We start from the raw sequence: 19,356 nt of genomic DNA, 5'->3' as shown, positions 1-19,356 counted from the left end.
TTCGATATGCACGAGACTTAAATGCCTTGCAGTATTATGAATGCCAGTAGTAGCCAAAGTCCCAGCCCTAAAATAAATAAATAGAATTGCTTAAAGGAGTTTTGAAAAGATTCAGACTTGTCATTTTTTGTTTTCAGCTGATGAAGCAAAAATTCTTTTATGGCATTTCCCCCATGCTCCATGTGCCCCAGGATTCTGCATTTTTGCTGTCCCTCACTGTGTATGGGGGGCAGGGGCGGGGGAGGTGTTAACGTTTTTCCAGTTCCCTCCAGCCGGAGACCACCAGTGACACCACTCAGCAAGCTGGATTTAATACTCCTGTTGCAACAGAGGAGAAGGCATACCTGGAGGATGTGAGAGACATCTCAGGAGGGTGTTAGAGAGGACTTGTAAGATTCCGCTTCTGTCAGGTGATTTCCGGTTTAAAGAAGCTGAACTTCACTCTGGAGGCCTGGGCAATTCTGTGATTGGATATCTTAATGGATCTTGTCTAAAGTGAAGGCCAGCCCTAGGCTAAAGCTGTGATTGAGAAAAAGCAGCCACCTGATTAGTAGGGTGGTCATCTTTGGGGCTTAGACAATGATCGTATGTGGACATGGCTCTGTCCTGGTCTCGGTGTTGCCTTCATTTGTCCTCACTGGCCCTGTGTAACGCTGATGTTCTGTGAAGCTGTGTATGTCCATCCGAGCATGTGGCCCGGCCATGAGTGCCAGGGGGTTATAGCACTAAGGCCGAGTTGACCTTGCCCGGCCCCAGCCTGGATAGCAGGGGTTGCTTTTTTCTTTCACATTGTTTTGTGATAGACCCAGTTAATACAAATGAGTTGATATATTTTCCAAATATTGTCCAATAAAATGATCCCCTACTCTCTGTTGTTGACACTTAGATCTTTGTTTCCTCTGCTTGCTTGCAATGCTAATGAATATTTTGCATACTAAGTAACTGTAATGTGTATTTAAAAATGGAAAATGGAGGAAATTATATTTCCCCTCATAAACATGATTCTCATTCAGTGTTTCTTTATTGTCTTAGATTTTGGAACTAAAGACCAAGGAGGAATCTTCCACTTCCTGTCACTTCCTCTTGCGTGTACATGCAAATCGTTACCAAATCTTGCAGATTCTCACCAAGGAAAACCTCTTGAATGGACCCTACACTCTCCACTTTAATTCTTGCCTCGTTCATGCCTTTGGTTTTGAACCGCTTCCAGTGTTTCTCTATTCCTATCAATTTCATTGTAGACAACTTGCATCTTACTTGAAGCCCTTTGGCACGACTACCCATTCCCTTCTACTAAAAAGTCACCAATCGCTATTTGCCGAAGAGAGATTTTCTTTTGCTATTCTTCCTCCCTCCCTTCTTGGGCCAGTTTTTAAGTATTAGAGTTCCATGGGATTTCGTTCTCAGCGTGTGTGTAGGGTTCGGTTTGCTCCTCACTCTGCACCTGCTCCCCGTCCTCGGCGGGGCTGGGCTGACCTCTGCAGGTGGCATCACTCGGGCTCCTTGGCAGTGGCCGCTCCCTGTCTTCACTGGAAGCAGGGCCAGTCGGGCCCGTCCGTGCCCGTGGTCCGAGACCACCTGCCCCCCTGTAACCCTCGCCGTTCGTGACCAGCAGTGGTTAGAGCTTCCCACTGTTGGGGTTCTGCTGCCTCAGCATTCACGCTGATTCGACACCTCTGCCCGTGCTCCTGACGTAAATCTCTCTTCCTAAGCCTAGTTTACGGAACTGGGGCAACATGAGATTGTCAGGATTCTGCGTGACACTTAAGTGTTGGTTACTTTTCCTCTGTGTTCTTCCCAGGTTAATAAATACACCTCTAACTTTTTTTTCCGTCTATAACTTTACTGAATTTTTAACCCACATCTCTAACTTCCCTCTATATCTTCACTGTGTGATGCACCTATAGAATGCACTGTTTTATAGAGATTTCCTTCTCATTGGCTTCTCCTCCCACCTTTGCTCTCTCTCTGAATAACACAACTTACCCAGTTGGCTGGGCTGCACACTTAGGAGTCATTCGAAGTCATCTCTTTCGCTCCAATTGCAACCAAATTCACCTGAAAACTTACTAACTTGTTTTTATTAAATGCCAATACAAAACGATGTTTATAACCACATATGGGAAAGGATAAATACCACTGTGCCCTCAGCCTCAAAAAGATTATGTACTGACTCTCTCTACCTAATCTCATTCCATTCCCCCTCAGAAGTAGCCACTACCCTGATATTTGTACTTATCTATTAGAGAAGTCTAATATGTTTTTGCAAGTTATGTATGTTTTATATTTGTATTTGTTGCTTTTTAAAATTAGCTTAGTCATTGTATAGTCCTTTGATTTTTTTTCTCACATCAATTCATCGTTCTAAAAAATTTATGAACATACTTATCATGTCCATACTAGAGGCCCAGTGCATAAAATTCGTGCATGCGGGGTGGGGCGGGGGTGTTCCTCAGCCCTGCCTGCACCCTCTCACAGTTCAGAATCCCTCAGGGGATGTCCGCCTGCTGGCTTAGTCCTGCTCCCCATGGATATCCCTCTCCCAGTCTGGGAGCCCTTTCTCCTTACTGCCCGGATCACTGCTCCTTAACACTGCCGCGGAGGCAGGCGAGGCTCCCACCACCGCCGCTACACTCGCCAGCCGTGAGCCTGACTTCTAGCTGAGTGGCATTCCCCCTATTGGAGTGCACTGACCACTAGGGGGTAGCTTCTGCATTGAGCGTCTGCCCCCTGGTGGTCAGTGCGCATCATAGCGATCGGTCGTTCTGGTCGTTCCGCCGTAACAGCCACTTAGGCTTTTATCATGTAGATGTGTTCATTCTAATACTTGAAGTCTTGGCAGGCTCTGCTCTGTGTTGCATGAGATCTTTTTATTTGCTGTTTTCTGACCAGTTGCTCTGAGCCTGTTGTTCCCGAGGCTTAGCAGAGAGCACGCTCTGAGGCCTGCTTAAAGCCAGCGCCTCCTCACTTGGGAAGGAGCATTTCCCTCTCACCTAGGGAGGGGTCGTCTATACTGCATGCCGAAGAAGGGTATTTTTTAACAAATCACGCTTGTGATGCTACTGCATATTGATGTTGGGAGCGAGGAGGAGCCATATGAATAGCACAGAGCCCATGCAGCTATATTTAAATAAAAACTTTGGAAGCTATAGCACAGGTGCAAAAATGTATTATTATCATTTAGGGGCAAAACCTTACATCTTTTTTGTACTATTCTCTTCTGTTTAAAACATGACATTTTTAATTATAACTGGAAACATGTAATGCTTGCACACTGAGGCATAACCATGCTTGGGGATGAACTGAAGCCTACTGGAAACTTTCCTCAAGAAGAGCCCTGGCCGAGTGGCTCAGTGTGTTAGAGCATCGCCCTGGTACACCAAAGGCTGCAGGTTCAATCCCAGGCCAGGGCACACGCAGGAGTCAAATGACAAATGCATACCTGGGCAGAACCACAAATCGATGTTTCTCTATCTCTTGAACTCCCTCTGTAAAAATCAATAAGTAAAAAATAACTATTCAAATATCTGACAATCACATACAGCTAAGCAATGAAACCATAGTTTCGTGTAAGATTTTTAAATATTAAAAATAGGCTGATGATAATCATTATTGCCATCAGTAATTAAGTCAAAATACTAACTTGTTGCTCATTAAAACAATGCTTGGGAACTGTAAAGAAAGCCTTCATGAACAGGTACAGGTATATGTAACGTATGTTCACTCTATACTTTTTTTTATTATTTATTTATTTATTTTTAACACTGTCTAAGTCTATATAACGGCTTGTCTCATAGAGGAGAGCACTGGAATAGGTTAGACTTTGTTGCTGTAGCACTCTTTTTTTCTTTGTTTCTCACTGCTTGCCATTAAGGTGAGAAGAAGGGAATAGACTCCATAGAAACAACAGGAATTTTATACAAATTCACAAAGCCAAAAACTGTAAATAATTTCTACCTTTTTTTAACATAAGCAATATGTCCATAGAAGACACATTTTGGCAGACTGGTGTGAAAAATCTCTATTAGAGTTTTATTTCCTCTTTATATATTTTAACTAAAGCATGCGGGTATTCTGTGTGTCCCAGATAGATATAAAATCAGAATTATTTAAAATAATTTTTATAGAAATATTACTGTCAAGAGTAGGTAAAATCAGGGGGAAAATGTAATAGTGATAAGAAATGTTTCGAAAGTAGTGAATTTAAAAACCAGCACATTCCTTCAGATATGTGGGATTACAGGTGTGAATTTTAGCATTGATTTTTGTTCTTTGTTATAATCAACTAGAGGCCCAATGCACAAAATTCTTGCACAGGTAGGGTCCCTAGGCCTGGCCGGTGATCAGGGCCGATCTGTGGGGTGACCGTTGGGGTGATCGGGGGCCCCTGTTGGCACCTGCCTTGGCTGGCCTTGGGCCTGCAGGCTGGGGGCAGCTCCTGTGTTGAGTGTCTGCCCCCTGGTGGTCAGTGCGCATCATAGTGACCCGTTGTTCCACCAGTCATTCCGCCACTCACTCGATTTGCATATTAGGCTTTTATTATATAGGATTGGCACTGAGGAAAATGAGAAATATCAGCACTATTAGCCACTTACACTGACAAGGGCTGAGACAAAGTTACTGAGAACTTTGGTTGGTTCACACCACTGACAACCTTTGTAATTATCTGGGAAAAAGTACATAATATGACCAACCAGTTATAAAGGTGAAAACCATCCCAAATGTCATCTGAAACATTTGAATAAACTTTTATTTCTATCACACTAATAAGGGGTATATTAATTGAATCTGATGATTTTTGTAGACTACTTATATAGCATTTAATTATAGCACTTAATTATTGCATTTAATTTCAGCTTCCAATAGTTTTAATAAAGTTATTTTCCCTATGGAAAGTAACAGAACTAAATAGAAAATTACGATTTCTTCTTTGGTTTAATTAAACTTGCTTATGGGAGTCAGGCTCTTCAAATCATGAGGCTTTTGCTAAGTGCCTATTACTTACTTGCAGGCGTCATACCCTAAAATTGCAGGTTTAAAAAGAAACCGAGAAAATAAATGAAGTTCTGAGCGTTGGCTTTATAAACCCAATTTGATAAGTGATAGCAAATCTCTATTTATTCTCAATCCTCATTCTAAACATTCTAGTTTAAACACGAAGCAAGGAATATTAAAACTTGTGTTCTTTTTTATTTTTTTTATTTTGCTTTTATTGATTTTTTTTTTATTTTGCTTTTATTGATTTCAGAAAGGAAGGGAGAGGAAGAGAGAGATAGAAACATCAGTGAGGTTAGAGAATCACTGATTGGCTGCCTCCTGCAACCCAGGCCTATACCCTGACCAGGATTCAAACCATGACTTTCTGGTTCATAGGTTGACCCTCAACCATTTGGCCACACCAGCTGGGCCACAACCTGGCTTTTAAATAAAATTATGTTTTGTCTTTTTTTAAAATAATAAAAAATAAATTCTAAATAACAAAAGGCTTTTTTTCCCCCTCAGTGCTCCAATGCTATATGGAAGTGAATGTTGTACTCTTTTGCTACTGTAATGCAAGTGCATTTGCAATGTAGCAACACAGTAATTTTATTCCTCATCCACAGTTTCCATTTAAAAACAAGAACTTAAAGAATGAAAAGAAGTGATTTTAGGAGCATGGGAATAACATACTAATTTTTGCTCTCAGAGAATTTTAGTTTGCAAAGTGTCCTCATCGACATTATTCTATTTTATTTTTCCTCATGAAGTTAAAAAAGAAACCCTTTGCCACAATATAACTATACTTAAAACCCCAGTTTGTTTCACTTTTGATCCCTGATTCCAATCTTTATTCTCCTATACATTATCCATTCTATCCTTTATCGTGTTTTACTATTTTGGAGAATCTTTTTGAAAATGTCTGATATCCAGATGTTTTATATATGCAGATGCTTGTCACTGCAATATATTTTTCTTGAAGAAGCTAGCAATCTTCTGTATATTTACATGAGCTGTCCTTTTCCTCCTTGTTTTGTTCTGAAAATCATATAAGCATCCAAATGACAGTTAAGAACAAATAAACATAAATGAAAGATTATATTCACATTCCCTCCTATAAGTACAATCTTCAAATACAGTCTCTATTTTCAAGATGTTTTGGTAACAAGTGAATGTGCTACATTTTTTTCTTCAACTTATTATCCTCATCTGATGAAGAAGAATATTACTCTCATAGGTTAAATTTTTCTTGAAAAAAAAAATTTCAGGAATTCTCTGTGGATTGTTGTTGTTGTTTTTTGTTTTTTTTTTTCTTACCCTCCTGCCTAGGTAGCCATGTAAACATAAATTATTTTCAATATATTTTTAATTAAAAAAAGGTATAATTATATTATAAAACATGCATGTAATTATAGATTTTACAGGGTACCACATAAGTAGATCCTCCTTCATTATTCATATTCCAAGATCTCTTCTACTATCACTTTTTTTTATTTGAAAAATTTATTTTAGCATTTTAAAAAAATTAAACTCTCTTAGTTTTTCTTCATCTAAGAATTAGTCTCTTTCATTCATTTCTGAAAGATACTTTTGGTGAACAAAGGATTCCGTGTTGACAGTTTTTCTTTTCAGCCTTTAAGTGTGGTTTGAAAAATTCACATTCACTTAAATAATTATTTCTCTCTATATAATGTGATGTGTGTTTTGGTTGCTTTTAAGACATTTTCTCCCCCTTTGGTTTTCATCTATTTTATTATTATGTGCCTGCATGCGATTTTATTTATCTAGTTGGGGTTCATTGAACTTCTTAGACCTGTATATTTATAACACATTAAGATTGGGAAGATGTAAGTCATTATTTCTTCAAGTGGTTTTCTAGTATGAACCACTTTTTCCTTTCCTTATGATTCTCCAAAGACATAAATACTGACCTTCTGATATGGTCCTACAGGTCACGGAGGTTTTGTTCCCTTTATATTTTTAATTTATTTTTTGTATATTGTTCAGTATGGGAAGTTTTTATTGAACAAACTTCAAGTTCATAGACTTTCACTTTTATCATTTCTATTCTTATATTGAGTTTTTTCTTATATGCCAGCTTATTTTTATTTTTGTGTTTTTGATTCCTAGAATTTCCATTTGGTTCTTCTTCATGATTTCTACTTCTTTGCTGAGAACATTTTTCATTTCTTTTTTTCTTGTTTTTGTTTGTTTTGTTTTGTGTGTGTTTGTGTGTGTGTATGTGTGTGTGTGTGTGTGTGTGTGTGTGTGTGTGTGTGTGTTTTAGAGAATGTGTCCTTACTTCTTAGACCATGGTGATTATAGTTGATTGACAAACCTTGATAAATCAAATATTTGGATCGTCTTGGTATTGATTTGCTTGTTCTTTGAGAGTTTTTAAGGTTTCTTTGTATTGTATCATAGACATTTTCAATGTTACAATATGAGGCATAGGGACTCATAATTGGGGGAAAATGCTAGAAAAAACCCAGTGGTATCTCCTGCGGAATGATGTAGTAGATAGTCCCAGTAGCAGTAAGGCTTCAGTGTGGCCCTGCCACTATGTCATCCTGGAACACACTCACCTGAGGCTTGGCCAACATGACAATATGATGAGAGCACACATGTCTTAAGCAGTGCCTTCCAAAGTGCTTGGACATTCGCCCTTGTTCTCTGCTGTCGTTGGTCATAACATGATAAAGTTCGAGATCACTGGCTATAGATGCTTAGTATGCAAGGCCTGTACCAGTTATCGATATGTTAAACTTTCCATTCAAATCCACTCAGATTTGTAAAACTTGAGTTGATTCTGTAAACATTCCTTCTCCAACCGGCATAACGCTGCGCCCTGTTAGGGGAAGTGCTGGACAGACGCTGCAAGAGGGAAACAGCCCTTTCTGAGCCTGCGGCTTCTGTACTGCTGTCATTGTTTTCTTCCTGTAGCTGCGTCGCTAACAGGTAACAGTGGTGCCGGAGGGTGGGCGACACTGAGTGATGCACAGCCCCGTGAGCATCACTGTCAGTCCCACAGGCAGCTGTCCCCTCCGCACCTCAGTGGGCGGGTTCTTTTCTTGTCAGCCCACATCTGCTGCAAATGCTCCTCACCCTCCAGTGGTCCATAGCTTTACCTTCTCCAAAATAGTCTTACTTTAAGGCAAAACTACTCTCTGGTGATAAGATACCTTTTATGGTGAAAGCGTCTAAAAGAAACAAAGACAGCCATAGCCAGTTTGGCTCAGTGGCTAGAGTGTCAGCCTGCAGACTGAAGGGTCCCAGGTTTGATTCCAGTCAGGGCACATGCCCGGGTTGTGGGCTCGATCCCCATTTCTTTCATCATCTCTCTCTCTCCCTCTCCTCAACCTCTCTGAAATCAGGAAAAATAATTTTTTAAAGGAAAGATAAAACTCTATGCAAAGCTGGAAACATTTGCTATCTTAGTATGAATGCTCAGTTGATAAATATACACATGCATTTAAGATTATGTATTCTATGTAAATTTTGTCTCAATAAAATAATATATTTATGTGTAGAAAGAAAGATTGATAGGTGATATACAGATAGATAGATAGATAGATAGATAGATGATAGAAATTGCAAATGCTACCAATCTTTATAGTATATATGATGCTACTAAATGCAAAACGACATCTCATTTCCTTTAATGGAGATCAATGTCTCAGCATTTATTTCTTTCTTGGCCTCATATTTTAGAAATGCAGAAGCAGTTGTTTTGTAGTGTGCTTCTCAATTTTAGTTTGCTCATAGTTTCTTTATAAATAAATTCAATTTATGCATTTGGGGCAGGAACACCATTTAGAAAAATGTTAAGTTGGCTAGTTAAAAAAAAGTAAACTTGTGGGTCAGATAATGCCACCAGCACAGACTGAGGTAAAGTTAATAACATCTATGCCTACCATACACTCTACAAATAGTTTTACAGATTACAGTTCCCTTATACACACCTGGTGTGATAAATTGTCTTATCATGAACACCTCACCTTTGGTGTGACTTTTTGGCAAGAACAGTCTCAATATATCAAATACCACTGCCACAGAATAGCTTTTGAACAATGGTGTCAACTCTTACTCTTAAAGGCTTCTAATAATTCCTTGTACTTAGAATCAAGGTGATTTATAAGTTGTCATTACAGAAGGCAAACATATAAATGAAGGAAATTAATCTTGGAGAAAGCCAAGTACGTGGGGTCAGAAACATCCTCCTAAATAGTCAGTCAACGTGAAAAATAAAGTTCCAGATTAATCTGAGTCTAGGTCAGTGATGGCGAACCTATGACATGCGTGTCAGAGGTGACACGCGAACTCATTTTTTTGGTTGATTTTTCTTTGTTAAATGGCATTTAAATATATAAAATAAATATCAAAAATGTAAGTCTTTGTTTTACTATGGTTGCAAATATCAAAACATTTCTCTATGTGACATGGCACCAGAGTTAAGTTAGGGTTTTTCAAAATGCTGACACGCCGAGCTCAAAAGGTTCGCCATCACTGGTCTCGGTGATACTTGGGGAAAATCACTAAGATTCTGGATCTGTGCTCTCATTATAGTTTCGTAGTCATAATATTTAAAACTCAATTTCTAATATTTGTGAGTCATGATACAAGCACAGAGAGGCCTTTCTAGCGAAGCCATTCGGTGCACTAAGGATGCTCCCTCCAGGGAGGAGAGAGGAGGGCGACCCATTGCTGCATTTGAAAGCACCTCTCAACTAAGTAGCTTAAAACAACTTCCATTTTGCTCACAGTTTTGTGTCCAGTTGTTGAGATGTGCTTGCCGGGGAGGCTCATCTCCCATCCCTGTGGGGGGCTGGGGTGGGATGGCTCGGATCGGCTTCCGAGATGGTGTGTCCTTCACACGTCTGGTACCTTGGTTCTCCTTGGCCTCTTTCTCTCTCCACATGGCACCTCATCTTCCGGGCGTGCCCGGTTGGCTGGGGCTTCTCCCTGCACGCTGGTTTTCGTATGTTCATACTTCTCCCAGAGGAACCACCTTCTCAAACAGGAAGCAGAGCCGCTGTGCCATTTTAGAGGCTATGGGGTGAAAAGATTCATCCAGACTCAAGGTCTGGGAGCAGGAAGATGGGCAAGGTCACACCGCCAAAGGTCACGTGGCATGGGAGACACTAGTGTGTCGTCTTTGGAGCATTGTGTTCAGGCCGGGTACATTCAGAAGAGAAGCCAGTGTGGATTTTGTGGACTAAGAAATGTGTTGTAGAAATTAGACCTGGCACAATCTTCTGAGGTGCTGGTATAGCTAAGATCCAAAATATAGTTTAACAGTTAGATGAAGGGCATTTGCCTGCCCTGGAAGAGGCGAGTGAGTTGGAGCGTGCAAGAAAACTGGACGCCAAGCATATGCTAATGCAGGAGGAGGATTGCAAACATATACCGGTGTATTAGTCTCTGGAAAGTTATTGGTTTTCATAGGTAGCACCACCTCTGTGAGTTCTAAAGAACAAAGTAGAAACAGACTCATAGACACAGAGAACAGACAGTTGTCAGAGGGGAGTGGGTGGAGGGGCTGGGTGAGAAAGGTGAAGGGATTGAGCAGTATAAATTGGTAGTTACAGAATAGTCACAGATATGTGGATTACAGCATAGGGGATACAGACAATGATATTGTAATAAACTACGCATGGGGCTAGGTAGGTACTTGAAGCATCGGTGGGACAACTCTAAGTACATGATGGTCTGACCACTTGGCTGGACATCTGAACTAACACAGAAACATATTGAACGTGAACTGTAATTGGGGGAAAAAGATGTGACTGTGGGTCTGCTGGACCCAGGCAATCGGAGGCGACCCACCCACTGCTTCCACTCCACTGGCCTTCCCTGGACTACGCTGCCCAAGGACACAGCCTTGAGAGAACACTGTGGTGAGGGGAACATCTACACTGCAAAGGTGTCTGAATCCTGTTAGGGTCTCCTTGTGCAGGACTGCCCCTAGGTAGCGCCTCCATGTGAACTTTCACAATCTGAAGGCTGGGCACAGAAAATGCCTCATTTTGCAGCCACCCAAGACAAGCCTTTTAAATACACTCCCTTGTGTATTAAACCTGCCACCTACCAATCTGGAATAGTCAGCCTTTTTCGTCTTTCTCTCCTGCTCTCTGCATGAGGAAGCCTGTCTCAGATCATACCTGTGACTCTCCCCAGGAGGTTTGTATAACAACAACCCCTCATTGATTGCTGGAACCCCTCACTGATTGCTAGGATACTTCACTGATTGCTGGGATCCCTCACTGATTGATTACTGGGATCCTCACTAATTGATTATTGGGATCCCTCACTGATTAATTACTGGGATCCTCACTGATTGCTTACTGGGATCCCTCACTGATTGCTGGGATCCCTCACTGATCACTGGGATCCCTCACTGATCACTAGGATCCCTCACTGATTGCTGGTAGGAATGCAAAATGCAGAAACCCCATTGGACGACATTTTAGCGGTTTCTTACACAACTAAACATACTCACTCGTACCATACAATCCAACAATTTCCCTCCTTGATTTACATGAATTATTTGAAAATAGGTCCGCACAAAATACCTGCACACAGGTAGCTATTACAGTTTCCTTTATAATTTCCAAAACGTGGAAACAACTGAAATAGGTGCGTCAATTAACAGACTGTGATACGTACACACAATGGGGTATTACTCAGGAATAAAAAAATAAGCTGTCAAGCCATGAAAGACATAGTAAACCTTAATTACACATTTTTCATGGAGGGAAGCTAGTCTGAAAGGCTGCATGCTGTATGGTTCCAACTATATAATACCCTGGGAAAGGCAAAATATGGAGATAGTAAAAAGATCACTGGTTGTTAGAGGTACATTGGATGGGAAGGAGAGAAGAGTAAGTTTAGCCCAGGGTGTGTTTGGGGCAGTGAAACTATTCTGTATGATGATATTATATTGGTGGATACATGTCATGGTACATTTTTTCAAAACCTGTAGCATGTACAACACAAAGAATGAACACTAATGTAAAGTGTGGACTTTAGTTAATAATAGTGTATCGGTATCGGCTCATCAACTATGACAAATGCGCCACACGAATGCAAGATATTGCTGTTAGGGAAACTGTATGTGATGAGGTTGGGGAGCTTGCTGGGGGGAAGGGATTAAATTCATTGGGATGATGTTACTTTATTGTGAAGTGAAGTGTGCTACTAACTAAATATATAAGCAGGTTAAAAAAACAGTTAAACGTGAATCCATGTTAAGCAAACACACACATTTTTCTTTTATTGCAACCTGATCTTTATACAAACCTATTGAAGTGTTATTTTAATTTACTTCTCTATACGTGTGCAGTAACACGTCGATAAATACGTTTCTATGAATCCCAGAAGAGTTGCCCGTTTTGCTTGATTCATTACCTTCTTTATAGTACTTCTTACTTAATCAAATCATGCTCATTAAAAGTGCTCCTGAGAGCTTTCTTTCCCTTTTTCATGATGACAGTATAATTGATAAACATTTTATAATTAATTTACAACACAAAGGAAGAAAATGTAGTAAAAACAATAGTATAATTATATTATTGTTATAAATTGTCCATAGATTGCAATCTAAAAATATTACCTTATATTTGACATAAAATATTTCTAAAAAATTTTACCCCAGGGCAATATTGTAACCATTTTTTCAAAAAAATTTTCAGGGGAGGACTATTATTTTATTCTATGTTACCAAAAGAGGAATAGAAATATATTTATATAACTCTTACCATAGGATAATGTGAGAAAAGGCTGTAGCTTGAATTTCAGTGTAAGTCTCTAACATCTATGTTAAATCACACAATAATTTTTGAGAAATATTACTTTTTTTATGCTTTTGTTGCTAGAGGGCCTGGATCATATTATTAAAAGTTGCAGAAGTTCTTACTTAGAGTGTGCTGTGTCATATTAACTTAATTATAGACATTTCTAGCCGTCAGAGACTAGGAATCTTTATGTTTTGAGTTTCCAGGAGCATTCTTAATATTTTCTACAGAACCTTGGTGACCATCTTAGCTTTGCAATTGTATGGGGTTGGGAGAATCCTATGGGGTGAGACCGTCTGCATATGAACCCTCAGACCTCAGAAAGAGCAGTCTAGGTTTATCTGAAGACTGATACTAAGTCCATTTGGAACTTAGTCTCTTTGAAATATTTAAATTATCCAGTGTTAACATGATTGAAAGATATTCTGAGGAGCCATGGAAAACAAAAGTCAGTACAGCAAAGAACCAAATCCACATATGATTCTCCCAATACATTGATCACACTGTGGCTTTTTGAAACAAAATCTATCTAAGGGACTTTGTTTAGGTTGCCCGTCTATATATGTAAACATTGCAAAACAGCACATAGATCAGGTGAAAGACACGTGGACACTGCTGACAAATAAAACGTATGCTGATTGGATAACACTCCACAGAAGAACCCCGGCATTGGACGCATTATGCTCCTATCCCAATGCTATGACTCTTCCAACTGAACATCAGCTCACATTTTGCAATAAGTTTACAGTTGGCCTACCTGAAGGAGATGCTAAATTCTGTCAACACTCCAAATAGAAGTATTTGTATAGAAAAGACAAGGAATCAATTACCCTGTTCTAAGTTTACTCTTAAACTGCCTAGTAAATGTCTGTCTATATTGCACTGTGCTGTGATATATGAAGTAGAACATGGATGGCGATTTTACTACTCCTGTATTTCTACTAGGAAATATAGTCTGGGAGAATCCGGGTTTTTCTATAACACTGCCTCGTAGCCCTTCATCACTTAGATTTTGAGATGCAGATGTGGCCCTCCATGGTGTGCGTGGGAAACCTGTGAGAATTAGCAGGCTTCTAGGGCCGACAGAGCAGGTTCCACAGCTTGGATAAACGGTAAAGAAGTGTGCTCCTTCAGTCAACAGTCCCTGTGGTTTCCTGCTGATTTTCCAGCTTCCTAATATCAATAGAAGTAGGAGACCCCTGCGTGAATAAAGTCGGTAGCGTTGTCTTAGTTTTATTTCTTGGAAATGCAAATTAGAGGCTTCTCTACCATCCCTTTTGTTCCTGTTGTAAGCATTTATTTTCCTTCATGAAATCTTTCTATTAAAAAATTAGCTAAATGGCTAAGGTGATTCCAGTTATCTTCAATGAAATGCCAGCTAATACTGAATCTTAATTGGAAGGATGGAGGAGTGTGGAGTCTAAGGAGACGAGGATATAAAGGAAACTCAGAGTATATTGATAGATTGTCAAGAAGGTGAGTGTCCCGACGCCCACACCTCTCTCCAAGATTATCCTTTAATTTGTAGGCAACCTCACTATGTACCCATGGCCAATTATGAAACATAACTTCAATATGTTAAAATGACTTGCCTTATTTTAATTCTGACAGGACAAAATCCAATCAAGAACAGCTAAAATCTCAATCAGCCACTGACTGATTTGTTCAAGCACTTGAGAGTTAACCACTAAGATTAAAATCTTCAATATATGCTAAGGGTTAGAAACTTTTAAAAGCTATTCTATATCCTTTTAGCTATTTTTAATAAAAAGCAACATGTCTGCTTATATGGCATTATACTAAAGTTACAACTATCAATGATTTATCCTTGTAAAGTATCAAGCTTTAAAAATTTTATTAGAGACATTTTCTACAAATAAAAATAATAATCCCCAATGTATTCACCCCTAGTTTCAACACTTTCAAAATTGTGTCATCTATTCCCACTCCCTATTATCATCGTTTTGTGTGGAATATTTAAAATAAAACCCAGATATTAGATAATTTCATTCACATATGTCCTCTAAGAGAGGGTTCTCCTAAAATAAACCACAATACTGTTATCATAACCAGAAAAAAATTAACAATAATTCCTTAATATTATGTTATAGTCATGTCATACCCAATTTTTCATAATTAACTCTAAATATCTTTTTACTTTTTAAAAAACATCAGAATTTAAAGTCCACACAACGTACTTCATTGCTATTATATTCATTTTCTCATGTAATTATGCAAACTGCTGACTTTCTAATGCAATGTATTTATTTTCTAATACCGCTACTGTCATAAACTGCTGGAAATGGTTTTAAAAAACCCAAACGTATCATCTTACAGTTCTGTAGGTCAGAGGTCTGACACAGGTCCTGTTGGGTTAACACCGTGTTGGCTGGGCTCTGTCCCATTCTGGCAGCTGCCGGAAGCTGTTCCTTTGCTTTCCCAGCTTCCAGAGGTTACCCCTCGCCCTTGGCTCCTGGCCTCCTTCCTTCCTCGTCAAAGCCTACAGCTCTGCGTCTCTGACTTCCCCTCTAAGGACTCCTCAAACTAGATCGGGCCCAGCCAGATGCTCCAGGGTCATCTCTCCATCTCCAGATGCGTCACCTCAGTCACATCTCTGGAGACACCTTTGCCATGCAAGGTGCTAGAGCAGCGGTTCTCAACCCGTGGGTCGCGACCCCTTTGGAGGTCGAACGACCCTTTCACAGGGGTCGCCTAAGACCATCGGAAAACACATATATAATTACATATTGTTTTTGTGATTAATCACTATGCTTTAATGATGTTCAATTTGTAACAATGAAAATACATCCTGCATATCAGATATTTACATTAAGATTCATAACAGTAGCAAAATTACAGTTATGAAGTAGCAATAAAAATAATTTTATGGTTGGGGGTCACCACAACATGAGGAACTATATTAAAGGGTCGCAGCATTAGGAAGGTTGAGAACCACTGTGCTAGAGTCACAGCTCCTGAGGACGGGCTCTCTCTGGGGGCCATTATTCTGCTTGCCAGAGGTACATTTCTTGAATGTTTTATTTTTATTATAATTTTAAACTTTTATTCTGAGGATGTTAGAGACTCACTGGAAGTTGCAAAGAGAGAATCTGGAATCTGATGAACCGTTCATGCAGCTCCTTTCAATGGTGACACCTTATAGAGCTACTAGAGACCCAGTGCATGAAATTCGTGCATGGTTAGGGTCCCTAGGCCTGGCCGGCGATCAGGGCTGATCTGTGGGGCGACCAGCGGGGCAACCAGGGGGGCCCTCGCTGGCACTCACCTTGGCCAGCCTGGTGCTGCCCACTCACTGCCCCCCCCCCGCCACCGCCACCAGTTGCCTTCCTCTGCAGGGTGACTGGTGGGGCGATCAGGGGACCCCTGCTGACACCCACCTTGGCCAGCCTGGTGCCATTCGGGGGGCCACCGCTCACACCCACCTTGGCTGGCCTGGGGTGTGCAGGTTGGGGGCAACTCCTGCGTTGAGCGTTTGCCCCCTGGTGGTTAGTGAGCATCATAACGACCAGTCATTCTGTCGTTCGTTCCACTGTTCTGTTGATTTGCATATTAGGCTTTTATTATATAGAATTGACCAGCATCAAAAACAGACAATGGCATAGGTACAGTTCCACTTACTATACAACAGATCTTATGCAGTTTCATGCATTTTGCATGTAGTCCTTTGTGTGTGTGTGTGTGTGTGTGTGTGTGTGTGTGTGTGTGAGTGTACAGCTCTATCTGATTAGATCTCACATATATTTGTGTGACCCCCCACAGTCAAAACACAGAACTGTCCCCTCACACTCAGGAAACTCCCTATACTTCTGAATCAGTGTACACAACAGGCCCCACCAATGTCCCTGTCCTTTAGTAATCGCTAATCTGTTCTCCTTTTCCATAGTTTTATTATTTCCAGAGTGTTATGTGAATGCAGTGTCCCATTGTGTAAGCTTTTGAGATGGGATATTTTTTCACCAAGTATAATGCTCTTGAAATACATCCAAATTGTTATGTGTAGGCACACTTGGTTCCTTGTTGTTGCCGAGTAGCATTTCATTGTATGGATGTACCAGTGTTTGTTTAACCATTCATCTATTGAAGGATATTTGGGATGTTTCCAGCTCTGAGCTACTAAAAATAAAGCTGTTATTTGTGTGCCAGTTTTTTGGGGGTTTTTTGTGCCAGCAGACATTTCTCTTTTTCTGGGATAAATGCCCAAGGATTGATTGCGAGGTCATATGGTCAGTATGTGTTTGATTTTTAAAGAAACTGCCCAACTATTTCCGTACTGCCTGTGCCATTTTACGTTTCCACCAGCAATGTACATGAGAGAGTTTCTCTGCATTCTCACCAGCATTTGGTATTATCATTAATTGCTTAATTTAGTCACTCTAATAGGAATGTGGTGATAACTCATTGTGGCTGAAATTTGCATTCCCCTAATGGCTAATGATGCCGAATGTCTTTTCATGTACCTCGATGATTTTAGAGACAGACTTACTTCAGAATTCAATGAATATGAAATATAACTACGTATTTTTTACTGAGTCGTTCTGATTCCAAATCACAATAAAAGCTGTTTTAATGTTTCTTGTAATTTACATGTATTTATGAAGTTTGTGAAATACAAAGTACATAAAAAGGATATAGTTAGAACAAAACCTCATCACTCTATTTTCCTCTATTTTATAATAAATAATAATTCAGGCAAATGCTGCTGTTATTTTTTCCCCTCCTAAATAAACTGTTTTAGAAGCTAAAGTAGGAGCGAGAAAGGAACTGGCAAAGAATACTTATTTTTACTCTAGATTTTGCTTACTCTTTTAGCAAGCCCAGGGCAATAGTATTTATTAATTTGGGAAAGAAGTTTGGGAAGAACTGGAATTCCAAGCATCATGCTCTAACTCCATGTTGGGGCATTTAACTTCTAATGTTTACTCCCATTCAAATCATTATCTTGTACATTACACATAATACCCAATTACTCATGAACACATTTTAAAGGAATAGTTCCAGGACATGTAAAAATGGTTTCAGTTTCTCTGTGTTGAAATTAATAGCTTGACATGTTCACCAGCTTAGAATTTCCCATCTTCATCTGGCTAGACTGCATGGAATAAATAATACACTGTAAGGACAGGCCTTGCAAACACATGTGATTCTATTCCTTGTGCAAGAATTTTAAGGACCAGCAGGTTATATTTTTAAACATCTGCTACAAAAATTTAATAATAGAATCAGCGAGTATTTCAGTAATGCAGCATAAGGAATCTTTCCGGAAGGGCAAGTCAAAACTTGCGCGGTAGTGATCGGTCGTGATCACTGCCATTGGATTCAGTCCAGTCAGCTGAACAGCCCAGGACGGTCTCAGTGGTGAATGCACAGGGTGCCCAGAGGAAAACACACGGCAGTTGCAAAGCTCTGTAGCTTAGGTTTGACCCTGGCCCTTCACAGCCTCTTCCCCACTCTATTGTCTAAAGCAGATCATAAGGCCAATGCAAATTCAAGGGCAGGAAGAAGGAATCCCATCTTGATAGAAGTGGCTACAAAGTCACACTGAAAATTATGGCAGAGTGTGCGAATGCAGGGAGACGTGAAGGATCGCAGCAAATTTGCAACCTACACCCAGGGAGAGAGAGAGAGAGAGAGAGAGAGAGAGAGAGAGAGAGAGAGAGAGGCTAAAGCCTGTGATTGTCCCCTTGCCTTTCCCTCACCTTCCCTCCACCTGCCTGCGGATGAATGCCTTTCCCTCACCTTCCCTCCACCTGCCTGCGGATGAATTCTCTTACCAGCAGTCTGGGTAATTGGGTCGTTGTGATAGCGCAGCAAGCCACAGATTTCCCAGGCCCCCGAGGGGAGTTATTTTAATAATCCTTAAATATGTGAGTAACCCAGCCCCAGAACCACCAGGGTGCATTTCTTAGGGCTACTCATAGGGGGGAAATCCCCATTCTGATCAGTTCCACACCGGGCATGGATAGCGCTCTAGGTTGGGTAACTGAGGCGAGTTTGGCATGATGTTCAGAATGATGTGGTGACGCAATCGGGGAGGGTCCCCAGGAAACCTCTACCCCTGCTCCTGCTCCTGCAATTCCCGGGGCGGCGGGACCTCAGGCCCACCGGGAGGCCACACTGTCCTCATTGGACAGTGACGGGCTTCTGAGCATCCACACTCGCCTTTACCTGAGTGATGTGTGAAGGAAAGAAACAGCGAGTTACAAATTAATAGCGTTGCCTCTTTCCTCACATTTAACAAAACACAACGTTGCTTCCTTCTCTTGTTCATCAAACCATAAAAATCATAAGGTTAACAAAAGTTTCTGTGATCTGTGGGCTATGAAGCATTTTATATAAAATCTACTGGGTATTAGGTGAGGGAAATACTAAAAATTCTTTATTTAATGTCTTTACATCTTATGCATGTAAGCACACACACACACAAATAGGTAATGATTGGGACTGCAAATCCTGCTGTTTTCTGCTTAGAACATGATTGCTAATAATTGATTCATCCTTTCTGGTCTTACGATGTGACAAACACTAGTCTAAGCGCTGCAATTATAGAAACTAATTTGTGGTCAGT

General features: G+C 40.3%; 1 pseudogene; it reads right to left on the bottom strand.

Annotated features, from left to right (window-relative positions):
• Positions 1 to 3,763: 3,763 nt before the first annotated feature.
• LOC111828147 lies at positions 3,764 to 3,850 on the bottom strand (annotated as a pseudogene).
• Positions 3,851 to 19,356: the final 15,506 nt, after the last annotated feature.

Source organism: Myotis lucifugus, unplaced genomic scaffold (genome assembly GCF_000147115.1).
Source record: "Myotis lucifugus unplaced genomic scaffold, Myoluc2.0 scaffold_3, whole genome shotgun sequence".
In the NCBI taxonomy this organism is placed as follows: Eukaryota; Metazoa; Chordata; class Mammalia; order Chiroptera; family Vespertilionidae; genus Myotis; species Myotis lucifugus.
This window is presented reverse-complemented; position numbering and strand designations above follow the sequence as displayed.